Raw genomic sequence first — 18,646 nt, forward strand, 5'->3', positions numbered from 1 at the left:
CTCTGGAATGCTTTAAGTTATCATTCTGATTCTGAGATAGTTTTTTTGTGACATATTTTACTTTAACATAGTGGTAAATTTTTGTCGATACTTGCATCCTTTCTTGGTGAAAAATCCGTAAATTTGATGAAAAATTTGAAAGTTTTGCATTTTTCTAACTTTGAAGCTTTCTGCTTGTAAGGAAAATGGATATTACGAATACATTTTTTTTTGTTCACATATACAATATGTCTACTTTATGTTTGCATCATAAAATTGATGAGTTTTTACTTTTTGAAGACACCAGAGGGCTTCAAAGTTCAGCAGCAATTTTCCAATTTTTCACAAAATTTTCAAACTCGATATTTTTCAGGGACCAGTTCAGGTTTGAAGTGGATTTGAAGGGTCTTAATATTGGAAATACCCCATAAATGACCCCATTATAAAAACTACACCCCCAAAGTATTCAAAATGACATTCAGTCAGCGTTTTAACCCTTTAGGTGTTTCACAGGAATAGCAGCAAAGTGAAGGAGAAAATTCACAATCTTCATTTTTTACACTCACATGTTCTTGTAGACCCAATTTTTGAATTTTTACAAGGGGTAAAAGTAGAACATTTTTACTTGTATTTGTAGCCCAATTTCTCTTGAGTAAGCACATATGTCATATGTCTATGTAAAGTGTTCGGCGGGCGCAGTAGAGGGCTCAGAAGGGAAGGAGCAACAAGGGGATTTTGGAGAGTACGTTTTTCTGAAATGGTTTTTGGGGGGCATGTTACATTTAGGAAGCCCTTATGGTGCCAGAACAGCAAAAAAAAAACACATGGCATACCATTTTGGAAACTAGACCCCTCGGGGAATGTAACATGGGATAAAGTGAGCCTTTATACCCCACAGGTGTTTCAGGAATTTTGCAAATGTAAAAAAATAATAATAATTTTTACCTAAAATGCTTATTTTCTCAAAAATTTTACATTTTTAAAAAGGGTAATAGCAGAAAATACCCCTAAAAATTTGAAGCCCAATTTCTCCTGATTCAGAAAATATGCCATATGGGGGTGAAAAGTGCTCTGGTGGCGCACTACAGGTCTCAGAAGAGAAGGAGTCACATTTGGCTTTTTGAAAGCAAATTTTGCTCTGGGGGCATGCCGCATTTAGGAAGCCCCTATGGTGCCAGGACAGCAAAAAAAAAAAAAAAAAACCCATGGCATACCATTTTGGAAACTAGACCCCTCGGGGAACGTAACAAGGGGTTAAGTGAACCTTTATACCCCACAGGTGTTTCACGACTTTTGCATATGTAAAAAAAAAAAATTTTTTTTACCTAAAATGCCTCTTTTCCCAAACATTTGTAACACAATTTCTCCCGTGTACGGCGATACCCCATATGTGACCCTAAACTGTTGCCTTGAAATACGTCAGGGCTCCAAAGTGAGAGCGCCATGCGCATTTGAGGCCTAAATTAGGGACTTGCATAGGGGTGGACATAGGGGAATTCTACGCCAGTGATTCCCAAACAGGGTGCCTCCAGCTGTTGCAAAACTCCCAGCATGCCTGGACAGTCAACGGCTGTCCGACAATACTGGGAGTTGTTGTTTTGCAACAGCTGCAGGCTTCGTTTTGGAAACAGTGGAGTACCAGACGCTTTCATTTTTATTGGGGAGGGGGGGGGGGCTGTGTAGGGGTATGTGTATATGTAATGTTTTTTACTTTTTATTTTATTGTGTGTTAGTGTAGTGTAGTGTTTTTAGGGTACAGTCACACGGGCGGGGGTTCACAGTAGTTTCTTGCTGGCAGTTTGAGCTGCGGCAGAAAATTTGCCGCAGCTCAAACTTGCAGCCAGATACTTGCTGTAAACCTCCGTCCATGTGAGTGTACCCTGTACATTCACATTGGGAGGGGGGGGGGACATCCAGCTGTTGCAAAACTACAACTCCCAGCATGCGCTGACAGACTGTATATGCTGAGAGTTTTAGTTTTGCAACAGCTGTAGGCACACTGGTTATGTATCACTGAGTTTGTGCCCTAACTCAGTGTTTCACAACCAGTGTGCCTCCAGCTGTTGCAAAACTACAACTCCCAGCATGTACGGTGCATGGTGTACATTGACTGCTGAGAGTTGGAGTTTGCAACAGCTGGAGGCACACCGGTCGTGAAACACTGAGTTAGGTAAAAAAAAAACTCTGAGTTTCACAACCTTCAGCTGTTGCAAAACTACAACTCTCAGCAGTCACCGACAGCCCACGGGCATGCTGGGAGTTGTAGTTATGCAACCAGCAGATTCACCACTACAACTCCCAGCATGCACTTTAGCTGATTGTGCAAGCTGGGAGTTTTAGTTATACAACAGCTGAAGGTACACTTTTCCATAGAAAAAATGTGCCTCCAGCTGTTGCAAATTCCATAAGGGAATGCTGGGAGTTGTGGTGGTCTGCCTCCTGCTGTTACATAACTACAGCTCCCAGCATGCCCTTTTTGAATGCTGGGAGCTGTTGCTAAGCAACAGCAGGAGGCTGTCACTCACCTCCTTTTGCTGCCGGCACACAGGTCAGTCCGTCGTCGTCGTCGTCGTCGTCGCCGCCGCTCCTGGGGCCCCGATCCCAACATTGACGCCGGGGATCGGGGTCCCCAGCTCCCGGGGTCCACGTCCCGCACCCGCTCACGTCCTCCGGAAGAGGGGCGAAGCGGGTTGCGGGAGTGACACCTGCAGCAGGTGCCCTGATTGGTTGGCCGGTAATCCGGCCGACGAATCAGGGCGATCGTGAGGTGGCACCAGTGCCACCTCACCCCTGCATGCTATGGTTGTTCGGGGCCGTCAGAGACGGAGACTGGAGACCCGATTGACCCGGAATCGCCGCAGATCGCTGGACTGAATTGTCCAGCGATCTGCGGCAATCGCCGACATGGGGGGGCATAATGACTTGTCGTTTACTTGATGACGGTGATCTATTTCGGTGGTGTTTCCGAGGTGGTTACCGTATATACTCGAGTATAAGTCGACTCGAGGCCGAGGCCTCTAATTTCACCCCAAAAACCCAGGAAAAGTCATTGACTTGACTATAAGCCTAGGGTGGGAAATACATCATCCCCCCCCCCCATGTCATCATCCCCCCTGTCATCATCCCCCCTGTCATCATCCAGACCCCGTCATTAACACCCCGGTCATTAACACCCCCATTATCATCACCCTGTCATTATCACCCTGTCATCATCACCCTGTCATTTTAACCCCCGTCATCATCACCCTGTCATCATCTCCCCCTCTTCATCATCACCCCGTCATCATCAACCTGTCATCATCCCCCCCACCCTTTCATCATCACACCCTGTCAATCCCCTCAGTGGTCTTCAACCTGCAGACCTCCAGATGTTGCAAAACTACAACTCCCAGCATGCCCGAACAGCCATCGGCGGGAAGGAAGGGTGAGCTGGTCCGGGCCATCTATGATGCAGGGACTGTCCGGTGGGGAGGGTTAGTCGTTCCGGGCTGTACATTTTCACCGGGAGGCCCTCTTATCCGCTCGCTCCGGGCCGGTCCCGGACTAGTGACGTTGCCTTGACAATGACGGACAGGGACGTTGATGTGCATGAATGTCCCTGTGCGTCGTTGTCAAGGCAACGTCACTAGTCCGGAGCCGGCCCGGAGCGAGCGGAGAAGAGGGCCTCCCAGTGAAAATGTACAGCTTGGAATGACTAACCCTCCCGAACGGACGGTCCATGCAGCAAAGATGGCCCGGACCAGCTGAAGGGATTGACAGGCGGAGAGTTCACTCGAGTATAAGCCGAGGGGGGCGTTTTCAGCACGAAAAATCGTGCTGAAAAACTCGGCTTATACTCGAGTATATACGGTATATGATCTTCTGGATATGGAAAGGCAGTGGGAGAGCACTCCGGCCGGTAGCGCCTCGACCAAGCTGCGTCCACTCTGTAAGTTGCTCGGTGTAGTGGGCGATGAATAGTGACGTCACTATGGTGGCTCCCTGGTCCACAAAGCTTTATATTATCCCCCTCATATTTCTCCCCTTTCTTAATTATCCCCTTCATATTGCTCCCTTTCTATATATTATCCCTCTCATACTTCCCCATCATATATTATACCCATAGTGCCCACTTTTGTGCCCATCACAGCATGAAAAAAAAAATCACTCACCTCTCCTTCGTTCCCCTGCAGCTGCTGTCGCTCCTCTTCTCTTTGCTCCCTACACGGCCAGCCACTTGCTAAGCTGCTGACACTCAGGAAGCCCGGGCTGGAGTGACAGGATGTAACTGCTGGCTCCTTCCTGTCACTCCAGCCGCCGGCGCATATTGAATGCTGTGTGCATCTTAAAGGTACACACAGTGCTGCTAGGGAGGAGCAGTGATGAAAGAAGCGCCATGGGAACTGCAATTTTTCTTTTTGAAGCAGAGAGCGGACGGGCAATAGGGCAGGGAAGGGGGAGTGATGGACCAGCCTGGCAGGGGGAGAGATTTCTTTTTGGGGATGGAGCTGCACCCCGTATAAAGGGATGTGGCCTATGCCTGGGGCCAGGGGCAGACACAGACAGCAGAGAGCCCCAGTGCAAAGAATGTGCATGGGCCCCCATCCCCCCCCAAAAAAAAGTACTATGCCATAAAATAGCACTGCAACTTACATTAATCTGCATTAGGTAGGCAGCAGTTCCCCCAGATTTGGTAGCATAAATTCCCCACATTAGGTAGCATAGTTTCCCCACATTAGGCAGCATAGCATAGTTTCCCCATATTAGGTACCATAGTTTCCCCACATTAGGTAGCATAGTTTCCCCACATTAGGTAGCATAGTTTCCCCCATTATATAGCAGTTTCTCCACAATAGGCAGCAGTTCCCCCACATTAGGTAGTATAGTTTCCCCACATTAGGTAGTATAGTTTCCCCACATTAGTTAGCATAGCTTCCCCACATTAGGTAGCATAGCATAGTGTCCCCACATTAGATAGCATAGCATAGTTTCCTCACATTAGGTAGCATAGTTCCCCACATTAGGTAGCATAGTTTCCTCATATTAGGTAGCATAGTTTCCCCACATTAGGTAGCACCGCATAGCATTGTTTCCCCACATTAGGTAGCGTAGTATGGCTTCCCCACATTAGGTAGCATTGCATAGCATAGTTTTCCCGCATTAGGAAGCATAGCATAGATTCGCCACATTAGGTAGCATAGCATAGATTCCCCACATTAGGTAGCATAGTTTCCCCACATTAGGTAGCATAGCATAGTTTCCTCACATTGGGTAGCATAGTTTCCCTACATTAGGTAGCATAACATGGTTTCCTCACATTAGGTAGCATAGTTTCCCCACATTAGGTAGCATAGCATAGTTTCTCCACATTAGGTAGCATAGCATAGATTCCCCACATTAGGTAGCATAGCATAGCATAGCATAGTTTCTCCACATTAGGTAGCGCAGCATTGCATAGTTTTCTCACATTAGGTGGCATAGCATAATTTCCCCACATTAGTTAGCATAGTTTCCCCAGGTAGCATTGCATAGTTTCCCCACATTAGGTAAAATAGTTTCCCCACATTATGTAGCACCCCCAACACACACACACACACATACACTCACTCACTCACTCATACTCTTACTCACACTCTCACATGGCCTGCGCTACTTACATCTGCTTGCGAGGACTTCCTGGCAGAGGTGCGTGCTATAAGTTACGTTATCGCACGTGCCGCGCAGGACATTGTGTGGCATGTGACATTGAGGGGGCTCGCCGGCTTTTCTGACTGATTGACTGACTGTATGTAGTCAGTCAATCAATCAGCGAGCAGTGTACAGTGGCAGGCCCCCAGCGGTCAGTGAGTGACAGGGCCAGGGCTGGTCGGGCCCCCTGAAGCTCCGGGCCCCTTACAGGAGTATGGGTTGTACCCCCTGATGGCGGCCCTGGTCGCCAGCCATAACTCCATCCAGCGTCAGGCGAAACACCGTCCCGCCTCCTCCCTCGGACCAATCATCCAAAATTCCATCATCCAAAACTCTGTCATCCCTCAGACGAAAAACCTTCCTGCCGTGTAGCAGAGCTGAGTCAGTGTCGGCTCTCTGCTATTCATGGTCTGCTATACACGCTATTCAGTGTCGTCTCTGCTATACTGACTCTGTGGAACATGTAGTGTCTGTAGTACACCTGCAAGTTTTACAGTTTCGACTCTGCTATACATGCTGTGCAGCGTCGGCTCTCCAATGTGGCAGGAACTTGCGTCTGAGGGAGAATCGTCTGAGGGATGACGGCGTTTTGGACGAGAGAGTTTTGGATGAGGGAGGAGGGAGTTGTGGCTGACGTCTGACGGAGGATTGATCTGAGGAAGGAGGCGGGATGCTGTTTTGCCTGACGTTGGATGGAGTTATGGCTGACAACTGACGATGTCCTAACCTAAAATGGACGCTGTACAGATGATGTACTGATGCAGGTGAGAAAATATGGTAAATTACATGTCCAAGGTACAAAACAATTTATTGAAAACTATAGCAGATTACATTTAAAACAATAGATAAAAGTAAATAACATTTAGAGAGGGTGCAGGATCCTTGCACGTCTCCCTGAATGAACGATACAACCACTGATCAAAGAAGGGGAGCTGAGTCAAGCACTGCCCATTTAGCAAGCGTTGCAGACCCCCAGTTTTTGCCCAATCTGCGATTAAAGATTTCTTTTTCTTTCAGTTCAAAGTTTGTATGTGCAGCTTAATCAATGTTACTGTTTAGACAACGCAGCCCTGGGACCGTGATATAGGGAGACTTCCAAGTAGGTGCAAGTGATCGCACTAATCCCCCTTTAGGGCATGGTGGCTGCGGTGAACGATAGTAAAACACTGGTACTATGTACCACTTACCCGTCAATGCAATGGTCTCGGGTGAAGAAGTCCTGCGGTATCCTGATAATGAACTGGTCTTGTCCCGGTTCAGGTGACGGAGTCTGCCTCCCGACAGACAGGTCACTCAAAATGGAGATGCCAGTTCTGGAGATGGTACCGCAGGTCCACGTGGGAGCGCGCTCTCTGATGATGAAACGGCTTTCTTTGATGACACTGTATCCTGTCAATTTTGGGGTCCTTTTTGCTGGGCAGTTACACAGCGGTGGTAAAGTGGTCTTTGAGGTGTGGGTGCTCTGGATTAGATGCTTTTAGGACTTTCTTGGTCCTTTGTAAGTGATCTAGTGACTAGTTGTGTAGGTTCTTTATATATAATACAGATAATAAGGGGAGGGGGGAACAAAGAGAGTTTTTTCAAAACATAATGTATCCTGGACATGGATGTTTGTTGGGAACATAACTAAAACCTGGACCAGATTCAAGTTAAATGAGTAAAGTGTATACGTGTTTAGATATAAGTATATAGAAATGTTCTTGAGATGGATGTGATAATACTGAGTACTACAAAGTAGTGTAAGAAAGTAAAATTTATAGAGAAATTAGACTGAAATTGATAGAATAACTAGGCTTTATCTGGGACTACAGATATAGAAAAGTGCAAAATGAACGAGAGATATTACCATAAAAATATAAATAAATATTAATATATAAAAATACAAACATTTTTAGAGATGTTAACATATTTAAAATGTAAAAAAATATTAGAGAATAAAAAATAAATAAAAAATAATAAAAAGGTGGAATATATTTTTATTTTAAAAACCCCAAAACTTCCAGTTCCGAATTGAGGCCATAAGATGCTAAGGATTGAAACTCATATATGTTTTGGCTTTCCATCCGAGACATTTTGGTGATATGCTTACCACCTCGCCAGTGATTCTTTACCGTTTGCATGGCTGCATAAGTGATACAGGTAGGATCTTGATTGTGACATTCCTTAAAATGGGATGATAATGAGTGATTCACATACCCAATTTTGATGTTATACATGTGCTCGCTGATTCTTGTTTTTAGACTCCTTTTTTTGCGGCAAATGTATTGTTTTTTACACGGACACATTATTACATATAACACTGAGGTGCTATCACAGGTGAGTAGTTCTTCTATTTTATGTTCGTATGAATTAATGGAATGAGAAATTAGGGAATGAATCCAAAATGTATTATGTACACCTGTGCATTGACTGTAGAGATAAAAGCTGCCATCTCCCCTAGTCCTTTATCTGGCAAGCATTCATATCATAACAAAATGCAGAAATGTGTTTGTTTTCTTCAGGCATCATTTTTATACATTTCAATACAACGGCAACTTGCAAAGAATGACCAAACAATAATAATAATAATAACAACAACACAATTTATTCATAAATTGCCTACAAGTTCTGCAGCACTTTTACAATTTTGGCAGTACAAATAAGGCCAAGTATCAGATATTACAATATTACACACTGAATATTCAAACATGAGGAGTGAGGGCTCTGCTAGTGATAGCTTACAGTCTTAAAGGAATGGGGTTGAGACAAAAGTCACCAACTAAATTTTGAATGTATAAAGCATGGCTGCCTAATATGGTACTTTTGATGACTGCAAGACCAGAGGTCTCAAAAGGGGGCCAAATGATAGTAGGGGAGTCCAAGAGATGTGTCGTTAGATCACATTTAAAACTGGACGTGTTGGGTGTAAGTCTGAGGGTTCAAAGTAATGTATTCCAGAGAAATTGTGCAGCACAAGCACAGTTTTGGAGATGGGAGAGAGAGGTTTGGACTGTGGTAGATGTTAGTTTTAGATCATAGGCAGAGCGGAGACCATGTGTAGGATGGCAAACAGAGATGAGGGAAGATATGTAGGGAGTTGCAGCACTGTGGAGAGCTTTGTGGTGAGGATTTTGTACTCTATTCTGGAATGAATGGGTAACCAGTGTAGTGACTGGCACGGGGGAGGCATCAGTGTAACGGCCGGAGAGGAAGATGAGTCTGGTTGGAGCATTGAGACTGGAGAGGGGAACGTTTAGAGAAGGGAAGGCCTATTAATAAAAAAGTAACAAAAGTCAAGGCGAGAATAAATCCAAACAACAATGGGAGCGTTAGTTGTATTAATAGTAAGAAACAATTAGATTTTGAAGATGTTTTTGAGGTGCCGTAGAAAAGACTGTGAAAGGGATTTAATATAGGGAGTGAAAGACAGATCAGAGTCTAGTATAACTCCAAGACAATAAATATACCTAATACACAGATGCTAAAGCCCAATTATCAAAGAGGTAACATGTGCTGATAACCTTAGTACTCCGGTTTTCTCACAATTCTTCTGTGATTTTCACCCCAATATTTATTTTCTCAGATTTTTCCCAGTTTGCAATGCGGCCGAGACCTGACTCACTAGTCAGCTGATGACAGGGAGCCTGTCTGCTTCAATGGGTGGAGCGATCGCTTGGTGGGAGAGCGATCAATCTGTAACTAATGCAACAGCTGTAGGCACCCTAATTAAAAAACCACATGTCTTTTGAATGGATGCAGCTCATTCATGTTTCAATGGGTGGGGTGGCTAATGTGTGGGAGGGAGGAAAATGGAATTGTGGGATTTGTAGGCAAAAAAGAAAACTCAAACAGGAAATACCAGTTCAAAATAAGCTATCTACAGTGGTAATCTCACAACATAGCCATTTAGCCACAAGACAAGTGCAGATCCTTCCTAAGCATGTCCATTACCGTCTGTCAGGTACATACTAAAATCACCTTATGGGGGATAACCCCTTTAATGGTTATAAAATGACACATAGCAAACATACATCTAAACCTCTTAACGACCAAGGACGTAAATTTACGTCCTTGGCCGGCTCCCGCGATATAACGCGGGGTCACGCAGTGACCCTGCGTCATATCGGGTTGGTCCCGGCATGTATCTGAAGCTGGGACCCGGGGCTAGTAGCACACGGCAGCAATCGTGGTGCCGTGTGCTATTAATTCTTTAGACGCGCCGTTCAAAGTTGAATGCTGCGTCTAAAACGAAAGTAAAACCTTCCCGGCTGCTCAGTGGGGCTGATCGGGACCACTGCAGTGAAAATGAGGTGTACCGATCAGCTGGGACATGAGCGGAGGTCCTCTTACCTTCCTCTCGGCGTCCTTTTGGCGATTGATTGCTCCAAGCCTGAGATGCAGGCATGAGCAATCGACCGCCGATAACCCTGATCAATGCAAAGCTATGGCTTTGCAGTGAGCAGTGCTGGCAATCAGTGTATGCAATGTCACAGCCTCCTATGGGAGCTATAACACTGCAAAAAAAAGTGTATAAAAAAAAGTTAATGAATGTGATTTAACCCTTTCCTTAATAAAAGTTCAAATCACCCCCCTTTTCCCATAAAAAAAACAAACATGTAAATAAAAATAAATATAAACATATGTGGTATCACCGCGCGCGTAAATGTCCAAACTATAAAAATATATCATTAATTTAACCGCACGGTCAATAGCGTACGCGCAAAAACATTCCAAAGTCCAAAATAATGTATTTTTGGTCACTTTTTATATCATGAAAAAATGAATAAAAAGCGATCAAAAAGTCTGATCAATACAAAAATGGTACAGCTAAAAACTTCAGATCACGGCGCAAAAAATAAGCTCTCATACCACCCCATACGCAAAAAAATTTGTTATAGAGGTCGGAAGATGACAATTTTAAACGTATAAATTTCCGTGCATGTAGTTATGATTTTTTCCAGAAGTACGACAAAATCAAACCGATATAAGTAGGGTATCATTTTAATCGTATGGACCTACAGAATAAAGATCAGGTTTCATTTTTACTGAAAAATGTACTGCGTTGAAACGGAAGCCCCCAAAAATTACAAAATGGCGTTTTTCTTTAATTTTGTCGCAAATTATTTTTTTCCATTTTGCTGTAGATTTTTGGGTAAATTGACTGATGTCACTGCAAAGTAGAATTGGTGGCACAACAAATAAGCCATCATATGGATTTTAAGGTGCAAAATTGAAAGGGTTATGATTTTTTAAAGGTGAGGAGGAAAAAACGAAAGTGCAAAAACCGAAAAACCCTGCGTCCTTAAAGGACATGTCCGATGCTCACTTTTCTTATTGTATCTGTTCCAGGCTGCAAAAAAAAAAGAAGCTTTCTCTTGCCTGCCTACGCTCCCCCGGTGCTCTGGTACAGGTGTTCGGTTCCCGGGCTGTATTCTTCTTACTTCTTGTTAGCCCGGCATGTCACACGGAGCTTCAGCCTATCACTGGCTGCGGATGGTGATAGGCTGAAGCTCCGTGTGACGTGCCGGGCTAACAGGAAGTAACAAGAATAGAGCCCGAGGACCGAACACCTGTACCGGAGCACCGGGGGAGCATAGGCAGGCAAGAGAAAGTTTGTTTTCTTTTTTTTTTTGCAGCCCGGAACGGATACAATAAGAAAAGTGAGCACCGGACATGTCCTTTAAGGGGTTAAAAACAAAGATTTGGCAACTGAAAAAATTGGGCATCTCCAGGGCAATAGTAACAATGGTATTTATATATCCCATATGTATGGGCACACAAGCTGCTAGATATGCATAAATGCGTGATGTAAATAGCGTACTGGCCAATAGCACGTAAGTAAAGTTATGTGCTGTAAGTAAAGTGCAAATGCAGAAGAACAAAACTACAATGAGTCAACAAAAGTGCAATGAACCAGATACCTGCATATATAAGCAAAAGGTGCAGCCAGGAGACCCCCCCCCCCCCATGACCGGCGTCAGATTCATGTGACAATGACGCAGACAGGGCCAACCGGAGGAGAGAGCCACACGCAGTGCACAAGAATGTCACAACAGCATCATCTATTGGATAACAAAAAGAATAATTGCTACAAGCATAATAATATCAAGGAGCACATAGTACTCTCTTATAGTGGAAAACTGTATTGCAGTGGCCAGGGACATAGAAAAAGAAAGAGTGATTGAGAAGAAAGTGTGCAGAGTGAACAAGGTAAGCAAAGTAAAAAGAAGAATTAGAAACAGAAAAAGAAAAAGAAAGATGAATACCAGTAGTGCTAGTGGATATGTATTATGTTACCATACAAAAAATGTGTGGAATGAGTGTGTGATGTAAGTGATGTAATGAAATGCTGAAGTAATTTGCTAGAGATGACCGAATTTTTGAAAGATTTGATTCGGCCGATTATTATTATTTCTGGGCTACAGAGAGCCTCAATAGGGGTGTAGAACAGTTTGCCTTGTCCTAACACTCACAGGACAAGTGTGTTAGTGAAATAATACTGTTAATCAGTATGACATGCAGATTTGAGGCATCGCTATTAGAATCGCTGTCGCAGAGTGGCATAATGACAGAGCCTGGAGGTGGCATCAGAATGAGGAGACCATGTAGTTGCTGAATGACACAAGGTGTAGGTGGCGGCAGCATGAGGAGACCATATAGTGGCTGAATGACCCAGCCTGGAGGTAGCAACAGCCTAAAGAGACAATAAGACCTCACAATTGAAAAGATTAAAGATATTTTCTTACATTTACATTGAAGATTTCAAATAGATGAACCTTAAAAGTTTTATTTAATTTGCCAGCAACATGGCAGCACAGTGACAAAGCCTGGAGGTGGCAGCAGCAAGAGGAGACCACATAGTGGCTGAATGACACAGCCTGGAGTTGACCGCAGCAAAAGGAGACCATATAGTGGCTGAAGGACCCAGCCTGGAGTTGGTGGCAGCATGAGGAGACCATATAATGACTGAAAGACACAGCATGGAGGTGACATCAGCATGAGGAGAAGCTATGGTGACAGTATGAGGCAGCCAGGAGCTGGCATCAGCATGAGGAAAACATATGGTTGCAGTACGAGACAGTTTGGAGCTGGCATCAGCATGAGGAGAACATATGGTGGCATAATGAGACAGCCTGGAGGTGGCATCAGTAGCATCAGGAGCACTTAAAGTGACCGGTTGACAGAGTGGAGTGGTGGGTGGCAAAACCAGTACCAGGTGACGAAAGTGGGTGAAAAAAGGAGAACTTTGCATCAGATATGTGGCATCAGGCGGGTGGCAGGATCAGAATAGTAGCTGAGGCAGGTAGGCATAAGAAAAAGGTCTCTTTTGTAAAAGTGTTAGAGTGCACAAGTAAGTATTGAGAATATGCATTACATAAAACTTAACTTTTAATAATATTTTTAGTATTATATATATGTACCCAAAATTTTTAATTTTATTTAAAGGGGTTCTCTGGTGCTTACACATCTTATACCCTATCCAAAGGATAGGGGATAAGATGCCTGCGTGTGACGTCATGCAGCTATCACCCCCCCTCCTGTCGGCTTGCATTGAGGGGCAGAGCGTGATGTCACATGGGGGCGGAGGCGTGACGTCACACGCCGCCGGCCCTGTAGTCGCCCGTAATCAGACCCGGAGCGAACACGCTCTGGGGACTGATTACAAACGGGGTGCCGCGTGCATGATCACGGGTGTCCCCAGCGGCGGGACTCCCGCGATCAGGCATCTTATCCCCTATCCTTTGGATAGGGGATAAGATGTGTAAGCACCGGAGAACCCCTTTAACAAAAGGAAAGGTGTGCAAAAAACACCATGTGCCCCCTAAATCACCAAGTATTGATGTGATGCAAAGACCTCTAAAAGGTGGAAAGGAACAATGTATGGTCATTATAACTGGTGGGGGTAAAAACTTCTCCTATAAGGCCCTACTCTTGCTCTATTAATTCCCTTCTTGGCAAGTGTTACTCGCCCTAAAAAGGGCGGCCCCACACAGGAACCTCTCCCCATTTCCCCCTACAAACACTGCCATTTCCCAGGGTTTTTAAGTGAAAATAGGGAGAAGTTCCTGTGTGGGCCCGCCATTTTTAAGATGAGTAACACTTTCCTTGAAAAGATGGAAGGGAACAACGTATTGTCCATTGTAGCAGGTGGGGGTAAAAACTTCCCCTGTAAGGCCCTACTCTCACCCTATTAATTCCCTTCTTGGCAATTGTTACTCGCCCTAAAAAGGGCGGCCCCACACAGGAAACTCTCCCTATTTGCACCTAAAAACCCTGGGAAATATCAGTGTTTGTAGGTGGAATAGGGAGAGGTTCCTGTGTGGGCCCGCCCATTTTAGGACGAGTAACACTTGCCAAGAAGGGAAGTAATAATGCGAGAGTAGGGTATAGAGGGAAAGTTTTTACATCCACTGGTTACAAGGGACCATACGTGGTTCCCTTCCACCTTTTAGAGGTCTTTGCATCACATCAATACTTGGTGGTGTAGGTGGCACATGGTGTTTTTTGCACACCATTCTTTTTCTTAGATATAAAAAAAAAATGGGGTCCATATATTTTATCCTAAGAAAAGTTAAGTTTTAGCTAAAGCAACACTTAATATTTGTGACGTGTTGGTGTGGCACCATGGTCAATCTACTCTGATGCATCAGGCATTAGTGGGTTGAAACCCTGAATGATCCATGTCTGAGTCATCTTCACAAAGGTCAGTCTCTCCACATTTTTCGTGGACAGACAAGTTCTCCTTTGGGTTACTATGTCCCCCGCCGCACTAAACACCCACTCTGATGGCACACAACTGTCCGGGCAGGACAGTTTTTCTAGGACAGACTCTGCTAGTTGCGGCCACAAATCAAGTTTGGCTGCCCAGAAGTCCAGCGGATCTTCAAAGTGTGTTGGCAAAGTCATGTCAAGGAATGCCACCACCTGCTGGTTCAGGTCCTGCTCCAGGTCTACCTGCTGTTGATGGGTTGCTTCACTATGCGGGTGAAGAAAGCTACTCATCAGTGACTGAAGACACAGGCTGCTGCTGATGGAGCTAGTACTGCTCCTGCCACCCCACCCCTCCCGAGCAGCCATGGCAGTGGAAGGTGAGCACAGAGGGCCCCCCGAGTCAGACCTGCGAGAGGATAGACGATGGCACAGATAGGCATTGGTCAACTGACTACGAAGGATGTCTCTGTAGTAGGTCAGTTTGTCCTCCCTCTCAATGGGTGTAAAAAAGGCCCCCATTTTGTGCCAGTAGTGAGGGTCCAATAAGGTGGAGAGCGAGAAGTCATCCCTCTGCAGAATAGTGACAATTTGGCGGTTACTACGCAAGCAAGCATTCATCGTGCCATTTGTTTAAGTGACTCTGAGGGATTCCTTGTCTCCATATCCACTGCATACTGCCACGGTGTGTTGGGGTCCTCTGTCTCGCGTTCATCATAACCCTCTAGCTCCTCTGGCTGCTCCTGCTTTTCCTCTCTTGTCAGATGTCTATAAAAAACGCCCACCTCGCGAAACCTAAACTGTGCTCCACTGTGCCCCTCCCCCTCCTCCTACTCTAGTTCAGCCCCCACAGGGCTCATGTGGCCGTGAGATGTAGGCACCACATCTTCAGTGTCCTGACCAACCATCGTTTCCAACACGTGTTGTAGGAAATGAAGCAGTGGAATGACGCGGTTCATCCTGCAATCCTGGCGACTGACTAATAATGTGGCTTCCTCAAAGGGTCTGAGCAAACGGAAGGTGTCACGTATGAGCTGCCACTGGTTGATATTAAAGTTACACAGCGGAGTCCCCCTATCTGCTTGGATCATCAAGAAATCGGTGATGGCTTTTCCCTGTTCGTATAGTCGATCAAACATATGGAGGGTGGAATTTCAATATGTGGAAACGTCGCAAATCAGACTGTGTTGGGGGATACCGTTCTGACACTGCTGCTCAAGGAGGGTGTGCTTTGCAGTGTATGAGTGGCTGAAGTGCATGCAAAGTTTCCTTCCCATTGTTAAGATGTCTTGCAGATGGGGGGAACACTTCAGGAACCGCTTGACAACCAGATTAAACATTTGTGCCATGTGGGGCGCATGGCTCATGCTTCCTTGTCGCAGCACAGACAAGATGTTCTTCCCGTTTTCGGTCATCATGGTCCCCATTTGCAGTTTTCGTGGAGTAAGCCAGAATTCTATTTCTTGATGAATGACTTTTAGCAGTTTCTCCCCTGTGTGACTCAGTTCGCCATGGCAAACCATGTGAAGAACAGCGTGACACTGCGGTGCCCTGCACACATGGTATGCTCGGGGGGCACTGAGACTTGTCCGTGCAGTGGAGGCTGAGGACATGGTGGAAGATGAGGAGGTGGAGTCGTACACTATCACAGGACCAATGGCCTGAGAGCGTGAAGGTGGAAGCAGCGTGATCTGTCCAAGTTGCTGTTGTGGCTGTGCAGGAACCACATTCACCCAGTGGGCATGTATTGTCCCTGACCGTAGTTACAGCTTCACAGGTTGGCGCTGCCGTGCACTTTGGTACACACCGATAGGCTCAAGGACTGGCTCACCTTCTGTTCCACAAAATTGTGCAGGGCTGGTATTGCCTTTTTCGCAAAGAAATAAAGGCTTGGGACTCTCCACCTCGGCTCGACACAAGCCATCAGTTCTCTGAAAGGTGCAGAGTCCACCACTTGAAAAGGGAGGGACTGCAGCACCAGCAACTTGGACAGGAGCACATTCAGCTTCTGCACCGTTGGATGAATGGGCACATACTGTTGTCTTTTGGACATGGCTTAGCGGATGGATTGCTGGCGGAATGACTGACTCGAAGTAGGAGGAGCATCTGTAGTGACAGAAGATGGGCATGACAGACAGCTCAGCTCGCTTGCTGAAACAGGGAGCGGCGTTCCACTGGGTGATGCAGCAGGCATGACCACCACATCGGAGCCACGGTTCTTCCAGGCCGATTTATGGTGACGCTGCATATGTTGACACAGGGCCGTGGTGCCAACATTTGGACCGTGACCACACTTCACCTTCTGCCTACTTATCTTGCATGTGGCCAGGTAACATCCTCCGGATGCTTGATGTAAAACTGCCACACCGCCGAGTAGCTAATTTTCCCACCAATAGTCTGCGCTGATTGACTGCTACTGCCGCCGCCAGTGGTGATGCACATGGATCCAATTTTCCTTTTATTATTTTTTCTTTCCCCCCTTTCCCTCTTTTCACACTCATGCACCTTGTTCAACACATATATACAACACATAGTTTTTCACACATTTTTTGCAGTTATTTTTTTATTCTTGGTACACAGTTTTTACACACACACACACACTCACACATACACATATTTCTTCAGCATTTCATTACATCACACACTCATTCCACACATTATTTGTATGGTAACATAATACACATCCACTAGCAATATCATGTATAAATTGTGTATTATATTTTTACTATATATTATCATATTTTATATGAGTATATAGCACTATGATGAATTTGTTATCAGATAGCACTATATATATTTATGGTAATGCACAAACATTTCTTTTATGAGATATTTGTATTATATGTCTTTATGTGTCATGACACTGCTCACATTGTACTAACCCTCTGAGACGTTTTCTGAGGGTATAAAGTTAGGTTTGTATACCTGGTTGGTCTGCCTTCCTTTAATTGGGTATTTATTGCAGTGTGATCCTACTATATGTATGTGGATTATTATGTCAAGACTGGTATTCATCTTTCTTTTCTAATTCTTCTTTTCCCTTTGCTTACCTTGTTCACTCTGCACACTTTCTTTTCACTCACTCCTTTTCTAACTCCCGTGCTGCTGCAATACAGTTTTCTACCATAAGAGGGCACTATGTGCCCCTATGGTATTATTATGCTCGTAGCAGTTATTCTTTTTGTTATCCAATAGATGGCACTGTTGTGACATTTTTGTGCGCTGCGCACAGCTCTTTCCTCCGGTCGGCCCTGACTGCCTCATTGTCACGTGATCCCAACGCTATGTGCCTGCGGGTCACGTGACGGCGCTGCTGGGCCCTGCCTTATGACGGTGCCGGAGCACAGCTCGCGCCAGGATCAACCAGGTATACAGCTGTGATTATTTAGTTTATTTTAAGTGCATACAGCGATTGGTTACCACTGTTGTTAAATACTTACTCCCATTATGAGAGAGACACTCCCTGAAGAAGAACACAGTCTGAAATGATCGTAGGGGTGGACGTCTCCAATATGCGCCTTTTGCTTATATATGCGGGTATCTGGTTCATTACACTTTTGTTGGCTCATTGTAGTTTTATTCTTCTGCATTTGTACTTTACTTACAGCACATAGTGCTATTGGCCAGTATGCTGTTTGCATCATGCATTTATGCTTATCTAGCAGCTTGTGTGCCTATACATATAGGACTAATATATACCATTGTTACTGTTGCCCTGGAGATGCCCAATTTTTTCAGTTGCCAAATCTCTGTGTTTAAGATGTATGTTTGCTATGTGTCATTTTATAACCATTAAAGATTGTTATATTTTGCACAATATGTGTCTGCTGCAGCTCTGTTGTATATATGTGTTATAACTCCAAGACAGCTGCTGCCCAGGAGTTATGGTAGTATCATACACCAAGATGGAATAGTTAGGTTTAGGGCTCATTCACATAGCTGTCAGACTCCGCTATTTGGAGTTTTGTCGGCAATCCGATCAGAATGACAGGAATTTATTGGAGAAAAAAATAGTGCAAGCACATTTTTTTTTCTCCGCTGAATTCCTGTAAAATTACCGGATCACCGACGGACCCCATGCAAGTGAATGGGGTCTGTCAGGATTCAGCAGTAGCTGTCTGCACCCGACCCGTTTCAGGGTCCGTTCGGCTTGGGAAAAAAAAAAGAGCCCTTAGCAGGTCAGATGCAAATGGCAATGTGAACCCAACCTTAGGTAGATTAGTCGATGGAGAAAATACAAGAAGTTCAGGTCTGGAAATATTTAGTTTTAGATATGGGGAGGGGCAGAGAGACAATCACTGGTATTTTGTAG

At 44.9% G+C, this 18,646-nt stretch overlaps 1 protein-coding gene and 1 long non-coding RNA gene across 3 annotated transcripts in view; one reads left to right on the forward strand and one right to left on the reverse strand.

The window, feature by feature from the left end:
• WDR17 (WD repeat domain 17) overlaps positions 1–6,854 on the reverse strand; it is a 198,574-nt gene extending 191,720 nt beyond the window's left edge. Inside the window, exon 1 of the mRNA XM_056560654.1 lies at positions 6,834–6,854. The gene's annotated coding sequence lies outside the window, so the exon portion shown is untranslated. The remainder of the gene's footprint in view (positions 1–6,833) is intronic.
• LOC130357917 (uncharacterized) overlaps positions 1–18,646 on the forward strand; it is an 83,157-nt gene that overhangs the window by 28,063 nt on the left and 36,448 nt on the right. The window lies entirely within an intron of this gene.

Source organism: Hyla sarda, chromosome 1 (assembly GCF_029499605.1).
Source record: "Hyla sarda isolate aHylSar1 chromosome 1, aHylSar1.hap1, whole genome shotgun sequence".
Lineage (NCBI taxonomy): Eukaryota > Metazoa > Chordata > Amphibia > Anura > Hylidae > Hyla > Hyla sarda.